At 40.6% G+C, this 19,699-nt stretch overlaps 1 protein-coding gene across 3 annotated transcripts in view; it reads right to left on the bottom strand.

Moving 5' to 3' along the window:
• The window catches only part of LOC124544859 (organic cation transporter protein-like), a 189,997-nt gene that overhangs the window by 50,205 nt on the left and 120,093 nt on the right, over nt 1-19,699 (bottom strand). The window lies entirely within an intron of this gene.

Genomic DNA, 19,699 nt, shown 5'->3' with positions numbered 1-19,699 from the left:
AAATCAATTTACGGTGCATGAAGTACTGAGTTATCATGGAAACATGATACCAGTACACGAATAAATTATGAGACTGGATTGTTGGTCAGTCGTTATCTTCAGGAAGCAAACGTGTAGTACTGCCAATAGACACATTTAAAAGTAAAAGTGACACACTTTCTAACTTTCAGAACTAATAGTTTCTACCTCAGAGTGGGATAGGCTGGGGAAGGTTAAAAAAGAAAGGGCAGCAGATCACTGAGATCCCAGTGTGAGAGGACCCAGCTGTAATGTGGACTAGGACAGATATAGATGTCTCCTCCTTCCCCTTTACTATATACTTTGATCAACGCTCAGTTAAATATATACAATCTCTCTAAGATGCTGCTCGAGGAAACAAAAGACAAAAGAAACCTCACAGTCTGAGTAAACCCCTACCGCCGGCCGAAGTGGCCGTGCGGTTAAAGGCGCTGCAGTCTGGAACCGCAAGACCGCTACGGTCGCAGGTTCGAATCCTGCCTCGGGCATGGATGTTTGTGATGTCCTTAGGTTAGTTAGGTTTAACTAGTTCTAAGTTCTAGGGGACTAATGACCTCAGAAGTTGAGTCCCATAGTGCTCAGAGCCATTTGAACCATTTTTGAAACCCCTACCACTGAGATCATTAGCAATGATGTGGTACCTTACGAACTTGGGTTAGGAACAATACTGGTATTCATTTGGAATGATTTAATGCAATCCCAGAAAACTGAATTCAGGATGACATGTGCCCTGCTCCTCCCACATGGTTAGTTAGTTAAATAGGTAATTTCAGGCACCATAGATCATTTTGCAAAATAAATAGGAATGATGTGGAATGAGTGTTTTACTTTCACATCACAAATTAATTTGTGAACATGTCTACATGCTGAACATTTGTAAGTTATGCGAAAAAGAAAAAAAAAAAGAAACAACCACACAAGGGATTTAGTAATTCCTACCCACCACCTTCTGCATATTACAACAGTGGTAATTCTTCCACAGAATAGAACAAGTTGTCAAGGAGAAACTATAAGAATTTGTTTTCAAATTTTGCTCCGCTGTCTGTCACACACTTTATATCACTGGGTAAGTTAGAAAAAAATTTAGTTGTAGGAGAGTGCACCCCTTTTCCTGCTAAAGATAATCTTAATGCAGAGTACTGATTGCCATAGGCTATGAACTAAAATATCTGTTTCCAGAGAGTACATTGTAAAAAGATATACACTGGATTTTTTTCCCTACATGGGAAACTTAACAGGTTATGTCCAAAAATAACTTTCGCTGTAACAGACGGGAACTCTGGGATCCTTTCACCTAAATTTGTTTTTGATGCTCATTGATCTTGAAATGATCATCATTACATGAAAGTATATAGAGATTCAGTAACATGGTGAAATACTATTCACATATTATTTTTACAAAATGTCTGCCCCATGAATACATTTTTAGATAATGCTGGCTCTCTATCTTTATTTTTCTTCTGAAATATTTTTGTGTTTACATGATTATTTTGCAGTTTCAATCTGTCATTGCATATCTTTTCCCCACTCTTTTCATTTTTCCTTTCACCATTTCTTACAGCTCACAAGCTAATAAGCATTCTCTGCTTAGATAGTATTTTAGCCAAATCCCCTTTCTTCTATGGTATATGGCCATTTTCATCAATCCTGGTTAGCAGGCCTTGTTATTAACTCTTCTGTCTCACATATCTTTTCCATCATCCTCCTCGTCCTCATTCCAAAGAACTCTAATCTCATTCCATTTTCCTTTATCACCCATGTATCCGCTCCATATTAAACTTCACCACAGGTTTGGTTGCACACATCTTTCTGTTAAACACATGATTCCCAGCTGCAAGTCTAGTTTTCCTTTCTTGACTGTGTGTCATGTTCTCGTTGACTAGGATATGTTGGTATTTGTTTTATTTGCTTAATTTTCTCCTGGACATTATTGTATTTAACTACCTTCCCTTTGTCACAAAGATAATATTCTGGGTTTTCTTATTATTAATTTTCATTCCAGCTATCATGGTGTTCATTATCCTACTTTCAGCTAAAAGCACCATAGTGTCATCAAACTTTAGGCATTAAAACCTTTCACCAATGACAGATACTCCTGTTTCCATAAAAACATTTCTTACAGCCTCCTTTGCTTATATTAAACAGAGTTTGAAATAAATAACACACATGTCTGATTCCTCACCCCAGCAGGCTTTTATTTGTCCTCATATCTCCTATCTGTACCTTTACTTTTTGCTCTATTTTCTTCATCAATTTTCTTTCCTTCCAAATCACGTCATCTTTCAAAATTAATAAGATCTCATCCCACTATATCCTAAAAATTCATTTTTAAGTACACTGTTGCTTCTTATTCCTTAATATCTATTATGTAACTCGAACATTCTTTCTATGTTCTGTATGTTTGATAAGACTCAGAAGTTTATACCATATGCAGTAATCGCGAGAACATATGCATAATAAGTTACTACGAGGCAATTACTATTAACACACTGATACAAGTACCCTTAGAGTATGCAGATGGAATTCTTTTTGCCGTCATTATTATATGTTCGCTCCATTTCAGGTGTTTGTCACTCATCAAAAATCTGCATTAGTTTTACATCTTAACAAGTCAGTGTTTAAATAAATATAATACAGTTATTATTTTTGTTTGTATAGAAATTCATACTGTTGGTCTTCGTTATGTTAATAGTCACTCTATTCACCTCTGACCACATGTTTACATATTTTAGTATGTCATCAGTTGCACTCAGCAGTAACTCTGGAGTCTTATCCATGATTATTATATTGCTGTTTTCAGTTAACAGAATTTTATCTCCCATCATGATACTTTCTGGGAGGTCATTAATATACCTGTAGATGGAAAATAGAATTGGTCCAATATAACCCTTTGTGGAGTCCTATTTTGATATGTTAAATATCATCTGATAGATTGCTTCTTGACACAATTGAGATTTCTATGACTGGAACTACCTCTTTGCTACTCGGCTAATGTCTCCAGTTTATGGTCTATTTTACTGAACACCTTGGACAAATCTATTAAAAAAGTCCTGTTAGACAGTCACCACTATCCAGGACCTTGGCTGTACTGCTATTGCTGCTTCTGTATTACTGCCCTGTCTGTGTTCACACTGTGACTTCATTAGCAAGTTATATTATTAAGGAATTCCATAAGTCCACCTTTCTTTCTACCATCTCTGAAAATGAACAAAGATATTGGTCTATAGTTTTCTGTTTCAGTATAATTTTCTTTGTGTACTCATAAAACTCTGGTTAGCTTTTAGTATTCAGTACAGGTACCTACGCGGAATGATTCTTTTATAATATCTGGTAAGGCTTCTTTTTACTATCTATGCATTCCTTGAGAATACACACGGAATTTTTTTGATCTGCACACAACACTTCTGACTTCCTGCTCTGCTGCAGGTAACACGGGACTGAGTCTGCTGTGAAGCTTCTAGAATGCAATGTGCATGATTCCACAAAGCTTAGCTATACTCTTGTTCCAATGCTGCTGAAGTAACTGTTTATGAAATTGCCCAGTTTCCTCAAGTAACAAATTAACATTCCTATATCTGTCATTTGGAATTTATGTTTAAAGCAAGTTGTCATTCTTTTCACTACTTTCAAATTGTATCAAGCCCTCACTGAATATTTGTGCTTTTATCAAGTAGTACTTCATTATACACAGCTGCATCATATGCAAGAAGTTTGAGGTTACTATTATTATTATTTGGCATGTCATGAAGATCCAATGCAAAGAGTAACAGTCCCAACACACTTCCCTGGGGTATGACTGCAATTATTTCTACATCTGTTGATGACTCTATCTCAGATCAGTACTGAGGTAATTCGCCCCCCTCCATCCTCTCCCACAGGCACAACTGCCAAAGAGAAGCTGCCCCATTTCTGTAAAATTATAATTTTGAAAGTAGGTTTAATAAATGCGATGCACTACTGAAAAATATTAATTGAATGAAAAACTTTGTACACAACACAGTAAATGTGTCAGTGTAAGAGAGTAATCCAATAAGTAAGTTTCCCTGTTTTTATAGGGCAAGCTGAACTGATAACTGTTGACAATGCTTACCACACAATCTTCCCAGTACACTGCCAGTTAGTGTGGAGTGACCACTAAAAAGTGTGCTCATTTGTGGGCTGCCCTCTTATTTTCGCACAGCAAGACAACTGACCACTGTCAATACACATCAGGAGTTAACCCGTGTCTATAGAACAGGCTGTAAGAACATTCAAGAGGGGATGAGGCTGAGTCCATCATTTGACTCCGAGACAAAACGCCAGAGTATATGGAAGAAATCTGGCGAAACTGCAAAAAAAAAGGGCAAGGTTCATACATTTGGCAGGAATGGTCAGGAGGTATTACCCATTCACTATCTGCCTCAAAACACCACAATGAACGCAGATGGGTACTGTAATGTCCTGCAAGCTGCCATCAAAATAAAATGTCCCAGACTTTTGTCTCGCTCAGTTGCCTCCTTTATGACAATTCTTGTCCTCATGCAGCTCGAATGACCCAGGTGGATCGCGGAAAATTCAACTGGGAAAGTTCCTGCATCCTCCATACCCACTGAATCTTGGTCCAAATATTCTCACATCACTAACACAAAGGTCACCTTGGAGGTAAGTACTTCAACACCGATGAAGCCACATCCAACAGTGAACAGCTGGTTACGTGCACAGGGCCCAACCTTATACAATACTGGTTTGGAAAAATATGTGTCGTGTTACCAAACATCCTTGGAAAAACATGGTGACTATGTAGAAAAGTAATGGAAGAACTGTACAATGTCAATAAAATTATTTCACCGTGATAAATTGCGTGTAGTGTTTTTATAAGGGAAATTTAATTATTAGATGCCCCTTGTAGTAAACTGAATAAACTTTCTAAAAATGGAGGCTACTGTGCATTAGTACAATGTATAATAAACGACAGATTATGTTGTTCCCCATAAATTACAGATTATGTTGTTCCCCATAAATTATTAAATGTGCGCAAATTACAGGTGACAAATAAACGAAAATGAGCTATAATGAAGAGTTGAGGAAATGTCTCTCTACGTTTGTTTATACGTGGGTCCAACTTATGTGAACGGAGTATAGCTGTCTACTAGCACAACGACTAACAACTCGACTGTGATGTTAACAATCAGTCGTCACAGAAGGCTTATTCTTCAATTCTTGGTTATTTACATGCCAGATCGCACCAACCAAAACTTGGAAGCCACAGAAGAAGTGACAGGAGTGGCAAATGTATTACACATCGGCTCCACTTTCTTTGCTTACGTCTTCCACTATCGCATCTCCCTTCAGTCTTCAGTCAGCAAAAAAATGGGAGGCTTTCGGCCAAATAGCATATTTGCTGCAGCAACTGCTTACCAATCTTAGTGATCCTACAACGTCGTAGCGAAGTAGCAGCAAGAATTCCCCCGTTGAATACAGCGTGTGCTGCACAGGCGGCAACTGTTTGCACCGAGCGCATTGTTGCCACATAAGCCACGTTAGCGATAGACGTCTGTTCGCTAGTAGTCATTCCTTTATGATGTTGTTTGGATGAAATGACACCTTGACAACAGCTTGGGTCACCGTCACGGGCTGATGAACATAATCTTTCTTGTAGGAAGGAGATAGGGGAACGATGGTCACGAGAAGTCATGTCAGTTTTTGCGTCCCTGCGTGCTTCGCTGGGACCTATCTCGCCAACCTCTCGGTTTGTCCCAGCTCCATCTATAACATGCCGCATCCTCCCAACCGAAATCAGTCAAATTTCGTCCGATGCCCCACATGCTATTAATGTGCGCTGGTATGCTACTGAGTCAAATGCTTTTTGGAAGCACAGTCTATCCTCCACAAATGAATATCGAAGGTTGCAGATGAGTATGAAAGCAAGTGGGTCGCGATATGTTGTGAATAATGGCACAGTTTGACCCTCGTATCGGCGGAAATGTACACGATAAACTTGCCGTCTCAGTCATACCGCAAGTGTTGGTCGAATTTAGCGCCTGTATGTAGAATGCGTGCGCTGACGCTGGACCTGTTAGCAAGTCGAAGTCAACTCATACAACCTATTAGTCACATGTTAGCGTTTGTGGAGTTCTTAATTCCGCCTGCAGTGCTTACGAGATGGGAAGCTACGCTAACACTCGAGGCGCCAACCGCCACATCAGTGTTTACAAACACGCTGATAACCATAACTGAGCTAAGCACGATGCATGAAGAGCAGAGGCGTAGCTACCACCGAATCAATGTGATGGAGGCCCCAGCCTACAGGGGCCCAGACATGTGTTACCACAAATTCGTAAAATGATTTCCACAATCTCCCTCGGGGTGAACGCTTGAATCAATGTGATAGAGGCCCCAGCCTACAGGGGCCCAGACATGTGTTACCACAAATTCGTAAAATGTTTTCCACAATCTCCCTCGGGGTGAACGCTTAAGTCTTAGGCTGTACCCTAAACCGGGCGCTCAAATGTTGGCAACACTGATCGTCTCAGATTTCACGCGGCGCTCGTCAGCAGACAAAAATGATTACGGTATGTCTCCTTTCCAGTTGAATGAGAACATTTTATACGCGATTATTTCAATCGGTGCTTGCAAATCTAGTGACTCTTTCTTTCTTTCGCTTATGCTTGTTTCCTGCAGTTTGACAGGGTCAGCATGGTTAATCGGATTTGGCAATGTTAGCGGAAGGGGTGGCCGGATGCCCTTCCTGCCGCCACCCTTACCCCCCAGGACAGAATTAGTGTACCCCAACTGTCTGTGACTATTATAATCCATGGAATAGCGCGAAAGTGTTCAAATGTCTGCGAGCCGTGTAACTGAGGCGGGATGTGTCGACCAGCCCGGTATTCACCTAGGGGGATGTGGAAAACCGCCTAAAAACCACATCCAGGCTGGCTGGCACACCGACCGTCGTCGGGGCCGGCGCGCCTACCCGAGTCCACGAAGCAGCGCATTAGCGCTCTCGGCTAACCTGGCGGGTCGTTGAAATCTAGTGATTATTTGTTCGTTAATAAGTTCAACTGTGAAAGAAAGAGAGATTACCCCAGTGGAGTTATGAAAAGAAGAAAGAAGGAGGAAGTTATAAAGAAATTGCCCAAAATTTCTTCATTTTTTCGACAATTAGATTCTGTGAGTGATTTATTTTGCAATGGTACTAAAAACTTATCTATCCCCAGGGAAAAAGTACTTCTTGTTTATAATTTAAGTCACATTATGTAGCGTTCTACGTTGCATAACGTAGAACTCATAAGTATCATTACACGTCGCCGCGGAAATGTACAACATAAATAATTTTATTTGAATTATAGTAACAAACCGTAGGGTTTGATGACAGTTGCGCATGTGATGCATGTCACGTGAGAGTAGCAGCGTGTGAAAAGTTGTATCTAGGTGTATCGTCTAGTCGAATAAATTGCACGAGGTAAATACATCCGAGCAGCGCGTTCGCTAGATTTTACACAAGCAATATCCACCTTTATAAGAAAATACATTCCACAATTTTATATTCACAAGTTTTCCCACATCAGGTGTACGTACATGGATGTTTAAATTTACGCGCTTCATGAAGAGTGTATTAATTTAATAAGTTTTTTATCGTACAAATTAACATTATGGTGATACAATTAATTTGTTTACAATAGTGAACTTATATCAGGAAGAGATCTCTTCCAGCCAACACATTTGGTGTGGAAAGGGCGATGAAAAGTGAAATCACTCAAAGTAAATTTTATTAAGTATGTAGTGTCACCGCCAGACACTACACTTGCTAGGTGGTAGCCTTTAAATCGGCCTCGGTCCGTTAGTATACGTCGGACCCGCGTGTCGCAACTATCAGTGATTGCAGACCGAGCGCCGCCACACGGCAGGTCTAGTCTAGAGAGACTCCGTAGCATTCGCCCCAGTTGTACAGCCAACTTTGCTAGCGATTATTCACTATCTACATACTCTCTCATTTGCAGAGACGAGACAGTTTAGCACAGCCTTCAGGTGCGGCATTTGCTACGACCTAGCAAGACGCCATATTCAGTTACTATATCTTCTGAACAGATAATATTGTGAATCATGTACCGTCAAGAGCGACGTTCCTCATTAATGGATTAAAGTTAACTATCAAACTAATTAAATCCACTTTCTGAATTCTAATTCCTTGTCATGTTCCACACGTGACGTCAGTAGAGTCCTTCCCTCCTCACGCCAGCCTGCGTGAGCTAAATCGCGAGCATTTCGGCCTCCTCTCGTAACACGGTGTTGGCTCTTCAGCCAACACAACTAAGTAAATATTTAATAAAATAAAATTTTAATCTGTAAAGTACGGCATTACTGTTTAACGTCGTCAGCGCGAAATCGTTCAAGACGAAACAAATTTGGTCCAGGCAGGAACACATTACTTCTAATAGCAAACTTTATCTGTTAACACGAATATCGGTTAAGGCGAACTCTTTTTCAGTCCAAAGCGTAATTTAAATTTCATTTTAACACAAACTTTCAACGTTACAGCAATTTTTTCCGAAATGAATCAAGAAATGAACTACAGAGCTAACTACCCACGGTTGACTCGTTTCTAACGTATTGTAGGTCGGGAGCCGTGATTATCAACATGTATGGTACATTTAACCAAACGTTATAAAAGTATGTTTTACAGATATTTGCGCTTTGTCACGCTTTGTGCTGATACCTCTAACAGCAAAAAATTAGTTCCTTGGTAGAACTGGCGCAACGGAACATTCGTTATAAATAAGGACGATAATCGAATTTTTCGAGTAAGATTGATGACTTTATGGATTATAGGTTAGACGAAAACGTCTGAATCCGCGATATAAATTCCATGGTGATATGTTCGATGAGTTGACTTTGCTGGTTACATATTCCCCAAGACTAGTAATCTCGTCTTAAAGCTGCAACAAACATTTGTTTCTAATTTTGAACATTTGTTTCTAATTTTGATGCGCCTCGGAAAACATCATAAGTTAATATGCTTACATAGTATTTATTACGACATTGATTTGGCATGAATGGAGAGTATGAAAAACCGCGCGGGGTGGCCATATGGTCTATGGCGTCTTGTCACGGGCCGGGCGGCTCCCCCCGTCGGGCATGGGTGTGTGTGTGTGTTGTTCTTAGCGTAAGTTAAAGTTAGACTAAGTAGTGCGTTAGCTTAGGGACCAATGACCTCAGCAGGTTGTCCCATAAGAGTTCGGTTGTGTTGGGGGAAGAGAGCAAACAGCGAGGTCTCATCGGATTGGGGAAGGAAATCGGCCGTGCCCTTTCAAAGGGCATTTGCTTGGAGCGATTTTAGGGAAATCACGGAAAACCTAAATCAGGATGGCCGGAAGCGGGATGTCCCATCAGTTCACCAAGAAAAGAAAGACACATTTTATAGAGAAAAAGAACAGGAACATTACAGTATACGCAAAGTGTAACACAAACGAACAGATATATCCCTCGATATACACCAAACTCACAGAGGATTACAAATGGGAAGAGCACAGATAGAGTGAGATCAGTCAACGCACTTTGCAGTTTTGCAGATATTGCAAATTTGTATTCGTGTGGAGTGTTTTTTGCAACTAAATCGGTAACACCTTTTCGTAACACACAGGCCAATCACTGTTAACGTCGGTGACCGCGCAGCGGCGAATTCTATTTTACATTACGTTTTAAAATAAGTGTACTACTTTCAATCTCCGGTGCGGACTTGGTCTATTCGAGTCCAAAAAAATCTTCCCTCTGAGCTGCTGAAACGCCGTTCTGGCGTGTTCCAGCCCAAATTAAGCCCTGTACTCCAGTACTTTACTCACATTTTGATGGTCCCCCTATATTCTGAAGGAATCTCGCCCGTGATGCTTAGAACTTTTCGTGGTACTTTGTAACACCAACCAGTCTATGCACTGATTATTTGTGTTGCGCTGCAGTTGCGCCGTGTATGTTTTATTGTTGCTATTACCGCTTTGTTGAGCGCTAAGTTGAATTTTTAATATTACTAGATGCGTGAGGAAGGCTTTCCTGGCACAGTATCTACTACTTTCTCAACGCCTTTTAAGGGCACGTAACAGGTCGTATAAGTTTAATAAGTACCGTATTTTAAATGTCAGGCTTCTCCTATTCATGAATATCTTCATCAAAACCGTCTTACATTAATGTTATATCCTTTGATAGAAAAATGTACCACATATGAATATCAATGACTTTGCAAAGAAAGTGCTTCCACAAAATATCACTAGTACTCGTCGAACCCCTCCATAGCAGTCGTGCGGCACGACAGGAAAATGGTGTACGTGTGTGTGTGTGTTTCGCTTCCACTGAATAAAATGGCTCAATTAGGGCTATTTATTTCACCACTCCCACCACCGCACCTTTGTTCATCCGCCTTCTTCACCTCGCACCCCCCCCCCCCCCCCCCGACCAACACCACTACCGCAGCGATCTTCAGACATAACAGCCTATAAAATATGCCCCACTTTGACGTTGCTCGTCATCAAGGAGGCCGGGCCTATTTTAAAGTTTAATTAAAATATGAGATTTGTTTAATTAACTTTTTAACCCTACACTTTTGAATAATTTCCAGAAATTCTCAAGATTAATTGTACTCCATTTAATTTTTAGATTCACCTGGAACACATTGTCTGAAAGAGGTTCGACAAATAGGAGAAACCCATACAGAAGACCTTAGTAAGTGTGAGGAATCTCATAATAAAATTTCGTCAGACAGGCGAAATTTTGGTGACGGCCTTACTAAATGTGAATGAGAAACGATTTTTAAATTGGACCCATTTAAACCACAAGGGCCGTTTTCAAAGAATCCAGAAACAAAGCTATGTTTTTATCCTATCATTACTCGTATTTCGATAACGCTGGTATAAAAATTTCAAGGCCGTGCTATGTTATTCTATTATTTAAACAAACAGTATTGTCACTTCTGTTGGTTGTTTGCAGGTGGTTCAAGCAAATTATACTCCTCGGCATGGCTTAATCATGTTTCAGTTACAAGCAATGTTACACAATCTATATCTGCCCATGAAAATTCACAGCAGCCTTTTAACGCGGCTCTATCTTTTAATAATTGGTTACAAGGTAATACCACCGGTACTTTACATCGTAGTGCAAAAGGGGTTAAAACTGAAATTTTTAATACTATAAATGTCCAAGTGTAGAGGGCAGAGTTACGATGGAGCAAATGTTGTGTTGGGTGTGTATGGAAGAGTACAAGCCCTTAAAAGAACATGCGCCAAATGCCAATTATACTCATTCTGCGGCACACGCATTAAATGTAATGATGCTACGAAACGTGTTCCTGAAGAGTCAGTTTTTTTCCATGATTTGAAAAAATATATACCTATTTTGGCTACAGTATAAAACGCTGGTCAATTCTGACAAGGGAACATCCCCATCGCACCCCCCTCAGATTTAGTTATAAGTTGGCACAGTGGATAGGCCTTGAAAAACTGAACACAGATCAATCGAGAAAACAGGAAGAAGTTGTGTGGCACTATGAAAAAATAAGCAAAATATACAAACTGGGTCGTCCATGCGTGTAAGACAGGCAACATTAAGGGGAACGTGAGACGAGGAGTGCCGTGGTCCCGTGGTTAGCGTGAACAGCTACGGACTCCAGGTCCTTGGTTCAAATCTGCCGTCGACTGAAAATTTTGCTTTCTTAATTTTCGCAAAGTTATGATCTGTCCGTTCGTTCATTGACGTCTCTGTTCACTGTAATAAGTTTAATGTCTGTGTTTTTGCGACCGCACCGCAAAACCGTGTGATTAGTTGACGAAAGGACGTGCCTCTCCAATGGGAACCGAAAACATTTGATCGCAAGGTCATAGGTCAACCGATTCCTCCACAGGAAAACACGTCTGATATTTTGTATACGGCACTGGTGACAGCATGTGCGTCACATGACAGGAATACGTTGTCGACCCACCTAACTAGTACACTTGGCGAATGGGTGACTTGGTTCAAGTCTACCCTCGACTGAATATTTTAACTTTTTATTTTCAGTTTATGTGAAAAACTCTTATGTTTTCATCACTTTTTTTCGAGTGATTATTACATCCACAAGAAAACCTAAATCGGGCAAGGTAGAAGAATCTTTTCAACCATTCGCCAAGTGTACTAGTTAGGTGGGTCGACAACATATTCCTGTCATGTGACGCACATGCTGTCACCAGTGTCGTATACAAAATATCAGACGTGTTTTCCTGTGGAGGAATCGGTTGACCTATGACCTTGCGATCAAATGTTTTCGGTTCCCATTGGAGAGGCACGTCCTTTCGTCAACTAATCACACGGTTTTGCGGTGCGGTCGCAAAAACACAGAACAGAGACGTCAATGAACGAACGGACAGATCATAACTTTGCGAAAATTAAGAAAGCAAAATTTTCAGTCGACGGCAGATTTGAACCAAGGACCTCGCGTTCCGTAGCTGTTCACGCTAACCACGGGACCACGGCACTCCTCGTCTCACGTTTCCCTTAATGTTGCCTATCTTACGCATGGACGACCCAGTTTGTATATTTTGCTTATTTTTTCATAGTGCCACACAACTTCTTCCTGTTTTCTCGATTGATCTGTGTTCAGTTTTTCAAGGCCTATCCACTGTGCCAACTTATAACTAAATCTGAGGGGGGTGCGATGGGGATGTTCCCTTGTGAGTAGCCGCGCGGGGTAGCCGTGCGATCTAGGCGTCTTGTTACGGTTCGCACGGCTTCTTCCTAGGAGGTTCGAGTCCTCCCTTGGACATGGGTGTGAGAGTGTTGTCCTCAGCGTAAGTTAGTTTAAGTTAGATTAAGTAGTGATAAGCCTAGGCATCGATGACCTTAGCAGTTTGGTCCCATAGGAACTTACCACAAATTTCCAATCCTGAGTAATGGTAAATATTTAAAATATAAATTACCCTTAAGAAGGTATGTCCTACTAAATGGTCTTCAAGATACGACCCTTTATCGGCTATAAAGAAAAATTATGCATTAATAATGAAAACTTTGTACCAGATAAAGTTAATTTCCAGCAAAAATGACGAGTGCGACAAATGTAAAATTATAATTAGTATTTTAGAGAACTACGACTTTATAATGCTTGTTGCCTTCTTTAATTCATTATTTAAAATCATTAATCTAGTTTCTAAGGCTCTACAACATGAAAGTAATGAATTACAGAAAGCTAGTATCTTACTAAGTAATGTTTTGAATAGACTGAACGAAATAAGAAAACAAAATTCATTCCATAGTTTGCTAAACGAGTCTAGAGACCAAGCAAAAGTGTAGTGCGTAACAACTGTTTTCTGAAATAAAATACAGAAGATGAAGCGATATTTCGATGAGTTATCAGGAGATGAGAGAATTTCAGACGCGGAATCGTACTTCAAAGCCAATTTGTAGTATTGCTCTTTATATATATCAATATCTCAAACTAAACAATGATTTCAAAGCCTCTGTGGCCTTAGTGATACATTCGAAGGGTTACAACCGGAGAAACTCTTTATCATTTTCAAATGAAACAATAAAAAAGGAAATGGAAAACTGATTGCTAAATACGGTAAAGACATGTCATTTGATCTGTATGAACAATTAATTTCTTTGAAAATGTGCTTAAAAACTTAAATTCAGAGAATCCATTCCATTAAGGAACTGACGGAATTATTACTGATTAAATTCAGTAGCTTTGCACCCAATTTTCCGGAGGTAACAGCAGCATGTTTCCTATTTTTGACCCTTCCTGTAACAACTGCAACAGATGAAAGAAGTTTTTCGAAATTACAACTGATTAAAAACTATATTAGGACTTCTATGAGCCAAGAACGACTTTCGGACTTTGGCAGTGCTGTCTATAGATGCAGAACATCTCGAAAAACTAAAATGGTCTTCAGCTATGGATGAACTAATAAGTAATTTTGCCGAAAAAAGGCGAGAAAAGTGTATATTTGTCTGTCTGGCTAACCTGGCTTCTAGGAGCATTAACTGTAAATAATTACTTACCTATGTCACCTATACTTAATCAATAAATATTTATTTTATTCAAAATGAGAGTTTTTGTTTCTTTTGTGGAAAATCTTTACCTTAAATTTGAGCTTTGCCACAGTCGGGTAAAAGTGCCACGCGACTAATTTTGATACATCGCCCATTTAAGGTACGCTAAGCCACTGATCAAGTGCATTACCTCATTAAGGGTAACGCCACTGTGCGGGAACACTGCTAACAGCATACAGTTCGAAAGTCAGGGAGCAATGCAATCGTCAAAGAGTAGTGTCACCTATATTACTTAAAAATGCAAAACGAAGGCATCTGTAGCGAATGTCATCTAACAATCGGTATAAAGCCTACATTTTGTATGTAAACAAAACCACTGACAGTTTTGTTCCTTGATATTCTATAGCTATTCCTGTTTTATCTTAAATGCCTGGTAGACAACATTAATAGTGACCTCAGAGTTAGTGTTTACGGGATTAGTAACAGAACTGTGTGTGATTTACATAATTTAGTGACACATTCTCTTCATCCACACAGTTCGCAAATGAAACGAGTTCTTCTGGGGCGAAATAATCAGACATCAGCTCAGTTACGTTGTTTCCAACAAAACCGCGTGTAAATACATGGTCTATAATCTCGCAAAGTAAGCTCTGGGAGCCGTTTTCTCCACAACGTGGGAAACAACTGTTTCAAAACTTGTACAATCTATTAACGTTTAACTCGAGTTGCGACAGAAAGTCGCGCAGGAAGCCTGCGAGCATAATGTAAACTAGTGAGCACTTCTTACACATTGCTCTAATGGTTCGCTCAAAAACAAGAGATCCCTTATTAAAAAAATACACGACGCGTTTCCGGCGTAGCCTATCCTCAGAACATCAAACAAAACGCCTTGATACATAGTTCATTCTCAACATTTGAGCACTGGTGCGGAGTATGTGGCGCTAACTACGCATGAAAGGGCTTACTCTGAGATTCTGGGAAAGGCTAGTTTCGAAACGCGTCATTTTTGATTTTTTTAACAACGAGGGATATATTTCTTGTAAGCGAACTATCACAGATGTGCATGAGAAGCGTGTAGGACTCATGAAGAGATAGGGAAGATCCAACGGACAGCGGCGCGCTTCGTTACGGGATCGTTTAGTCGGCGCGTGAGCCTTTCAGGGATGCTCTACAAACTGCAGTGGCAGACGCTACAAATGTGGCGTTGTGCTTCTGGGAGAGAGTTACTACTGAAATTTCGATATATTACTTTTCGGGGAGAGATGGACAACGTCTTACTTCCTCCTGCATTTACCGGGTGATCAAAAAGTCAGTATAAATTTGAAAACTTAATAAACCACGGAATAATGTAGATAGAGAGGTAAAAATTGACACACATGCTTGGAATGACATGGGGTTTTATTAGAACCAGAAAAAAACACCCCATATTGCTAGACGCGTGAAAGATCTCTTGCGCGTGTCGTTTGGTGATGATCGTGCGCTCAGCCGCCACTTTGGTCATGCTTGGACTCCCAGGTCCCCAGACCTCAGTCCGTGCGATTATCGGGTTTCGGGTTACCTGAAGTCGCAAGTGTATCGCGATCGACCGACATCTCTAGGGATGCTGAAAGACAACATCCGACGCCAATGCCTCACCATAACTCCGGACGTGCTTTACAGTGCTGTTCACAACATTATTCCTCGACTACAGCTATTGTTGAGAAATGATGGTGGCCATATTGAGCATTCCCTGTAAAGAACATCATCTTTGCTTTGTCTTACTTTGTTATGCTAATTATTGCTATTCTGATCAGATGAAGCGCCATCTGTCGGACATTTTTTAAACCTTTGTATTTTTTGGGTCTAATAAAACCCCGTGTCATTCCAAGCTTGTGTGTCAATTTGCACCTCTCTATCTACATTATTCCGTGATTTATTCAGTTTTCAAATTTATACTGACTTTTTGATCACCCAGTATATCGCGCAATGATTACGATGAAAAAAATCCAGAAATTAGAACTAACGCAGAGGCTTACCGACAATCATTCTTCCCATGCCCCATTCCCGAATGGGACAGGAAAAGGGGCAGCAGTTAAGTGATATCAGACACAGCGTCAGGTGGCTTGCGAAGTATTGATGTAGATTGTGTAGCTGTGGAGAAATGCTCACAGTTAATATTTGTTTATAGAGATTGTGGTGGAAGCTTATCGCTCACTTGTATTTTTCCTGGATTCTGTGCGAGACATTTATGTATTTACGCGTCAAGTTTCCACTAGGGGGGCAAGACTGGGGTCTTTCCCCCTTCTGGAATCCGGATGCAGACTTTTTATTCATTACAGAATTATTCATTTCTAACACTGAGCGTCAACGGGTCTACAGAACTGCACGTTTAACGCTGCTGAGCCCAATGGAAAATACTGTGACTTCTGTAATTGCTATATGTCTTTGAGGTTTTCGGTTGTTGCGCTTTTCACAGGAAATTATGCCGATTCCTAGGTCACAGGAAATTATACCGATTTCTACTTGCGGCGGAGAGTTGACTGGCCACGTTGGAAACGGGGGATGTTACCAGCACCGGCTCGAAACATTTTTCCACCCAAAAGACGAAACGTACAGACATATTTGATGACTCCTAACAAGAAAATGAAACTACCTTGAGACGAAATAACTACAGCAGGCATACTTTCTACGAAATAATTGCTAAGATACTCAGTAGAGAAGAGGATGAAAGCGGACTGTTTCTCCTAAGTATAATAAAGCTGAGCTTGAACCGACCCGGTTCGGAAAGTGAATGTATCGATCTTACGAGTATTTTGAAGCTTTTGTCAATAAAGAGCAAAACTACTTCTTGTGAAGCTTTTATTGTTGTTGAACAAACAAGAACCAGACGGATCACATCAGAACCTTACGGTTGCGCTCAGAATGTACGTGTGAAGGGCGGTAACTAATTCTTCGGCGTAAAGGTAGTTTTTGATACACCCTGTATTTTAAATGATAGGCTCCACAGTTCGCTTATTATAACTGGGAACACACTGCCATATTTCGTGATGATACGAGTTGCACTTCCTTGAACTTTTTCGATGTCCTGTGTCAGTCTTGTCTGGTAAGACTTCCACAACACGCAGCAGCTCTCAACAGGACGGACTTGCGTAGTGTAGACTGTCTTACGGGGACTGAACGACGAAATAGGATCAGAACAATGACTAATGATGTTTGTTATATCCTTTGCGTTTAACCAGTCTGGTTTCGAACTACAACATGGTTAGACGCTCACATGTGTATAGTTTCATTTAATAACAATAAAACAGTATTCACAGTATATAATCAGTAAGTGCTTCATTCCTCACGAGTCCTGCTGTGAACTACTTACAATAGCGACCCAATTTCAGTGCAGCAGTTTGTTCGTCCGTTTTAGATTTGTGCGACACTCAAGCGCTCATTCGACAATGGGCACACTACATGAATATGCGTTTTTCCAATAATTCATGCAGAATAGTGTCAAACATTCTCGTGCCAACTGATCATAATCAGATGGAACCAAAACACGACAGTGGCGGGACGAAGCAATATGCAGATAATGCCGCTAATGGCAGGTGTGCGCGGGAACAATGCGTTTCATATACTTCGTCCGGCGATCGCCGGGTTCGTTGATATTGGTTCTTTAGACCATCAGAATATTACTGTGACTGCGTAAATTGATTCGTACGATGGGCGCGGAAAAGTACCGCTCGGTAATTTCGCTCCGATTCGTTCCAGAAGAAGCCGTTAAAGCCACAAAGCTATGCTTAAGTGGTTGAGCCCCGTGTTGCATGTTTCGGACCTGCTTCCGCACCACACTGGTGCAACGAGTTGTCTACCGCCATTCTTGGGCAGACTTCACATTCGCGTCGCTTGGACATGGTTTTGCTGAAGTGATGTTTCATCCAGGTCCTATGGTTAAACAGTCTAATTTTCAACCAGATCACCTAGAGATTTGATTTCGGATGGTCGAACTCATTTTGCAGTGTTATGGTACTGTGGATGTTGTTGTTGTTGTTGTTGTGGTCTTCAGTCCTGAGACTGGTTTGATGCAGCTCTCCATGCTACTCTATCCTGTGCAAGCTTTTTCATCTCCCAGTACCTACTGCAACCTACATCCTTCTGAATCTGCTTAGTGTATTCATCTCTTGGTCTCCCTCTACGATTTTTACCCTCCACGCTGCCCTCCAATACTAAATTGGTGATCCCTTGATGCCTCAGAACATGTCCTACCAACCGATCCCTTCTTCTGGTCAAGTTGTGCCACAAACTTCTCTTCTCCCCAATCCTATTCAATACTTCCTCATTAGTTATGTGATCTACCCATGTAATCTTCAGCATTGTTCTGTAGCACCACATTTCGAAAGCTTCTATTCTCTTCTTGTCCAAACTATTTATCGTCCATGTTTCACTTCCATACATGGCTACACTCCATACGAATACTTTCAGAAATGACTTCCTGACACTTAAATCAATACTGGATGTTAACAAATTTCTCTTCTTCAGAAACGCTTTCCTTGCCATTGCCAGCCTACATTTTATATCCTCTCTACTTCGACCATCATCAGTTATTTTGCTCCCCAAATAGCAAAACTCCTTTACTACTTTAAGTGCCTCATTTCCTAATCTAATGGATGTGGTGGATGGTACACGGAAATTTGTAATCTAGCTGTGCAACCTCTCCAGTCACGCTCACACCATAAGCGACATTCTACAGGCACACCCCGCCTACTGGGAAATTTGAAACACTGAAGACGGCACTCCTGCAGTGTCTCACAATGACACCACAATAATAACTTCGACGAGTTATATTTGAAGTCGCGTGGTTTGAGGCGCCTTGTCACGGATTGCTTAGCCCCTCCCGCCGGAGGTTCGAGTCCTCCCTCAGACATGGGTGTGTGTGTTGTTCTTAGCGTTAAGTTAGTTTAAGTTAGTGTGTAAGTCTAGGGACCGATGACCTCCGCAGTTTGGTTCACACACATTTGAACATTTTCATATCTGAAGAAAGAATAATTTCTGTTATCTTGCTGAAGGGAAATCACGAATCCAGTTGCGCAGCTGAGATGACACTCCATGGGCACGCGTTTTAACTAGAAGCTGCTTGTGAGAAACGATGGCAATAGCCTTCAGGAAATCTAGATATATGGAAACAGCTTGAAATACCCACGTCGATAACAATTATGACTCCTTGCGAATAAGGGGCCAGTAGCGTTTCATAAGCACGATATTTTTCTTAAATCATTCCAATATTTACCACAGTTTCGTCATTTTGGAGTCTTTATTTTGTTGGACAGTAAAAAACGTATGAATACTAAAAACTTCGAAAGTCAACATGAAACTAGCGATGGGGGGGGGGGGGGGGGGGGGGAGGGGGAGGACGCCATTGAACTAAATCCGCCCCTGTCAAAAACCAATATTAAGCATTATCTATACGGAATGTCATTTATCGACTAGAAGCCATTTTCAAGAAGAAATAATATAAATTTGTTTTTAAAACTGGTTTCATTTCCCAACAGCGCATTTCATTCTCAAGAGAATAGCTAGTTTTTGTACAAGTTATAGATAACCTTTCGCTCCCCGTATTTTATCTAAAAATGCTATAAACATAGTTTTACCCTTCTTATATCGTCTAAGCTATCCTCTAAGATAAATCGGAGTATCAGTACTGTCTTACATGGTCCTGCATTCCTCCAGAACC

This window comes from Schistocerca americana, chromosome 1, assembly GCF_021461395.2.
Source record: "Schistocerca americana isolate TAMUIC-IGC-003095 chromosome 1, iqSchAmer2.1, whole genome shotgun sequence".
Classification (NCBI taxonomy): domain Eukaryota; kingdom Metazoa; phylum Arthropoda; class Insecta; order Orthoptera; family Acrididae; genus Schistocerca; species Schistocerca americana.
Note: the sequence above shows the minus strand (reverse complement) of the source record. Positions and strands in the feature narration are given on the sequence as shown.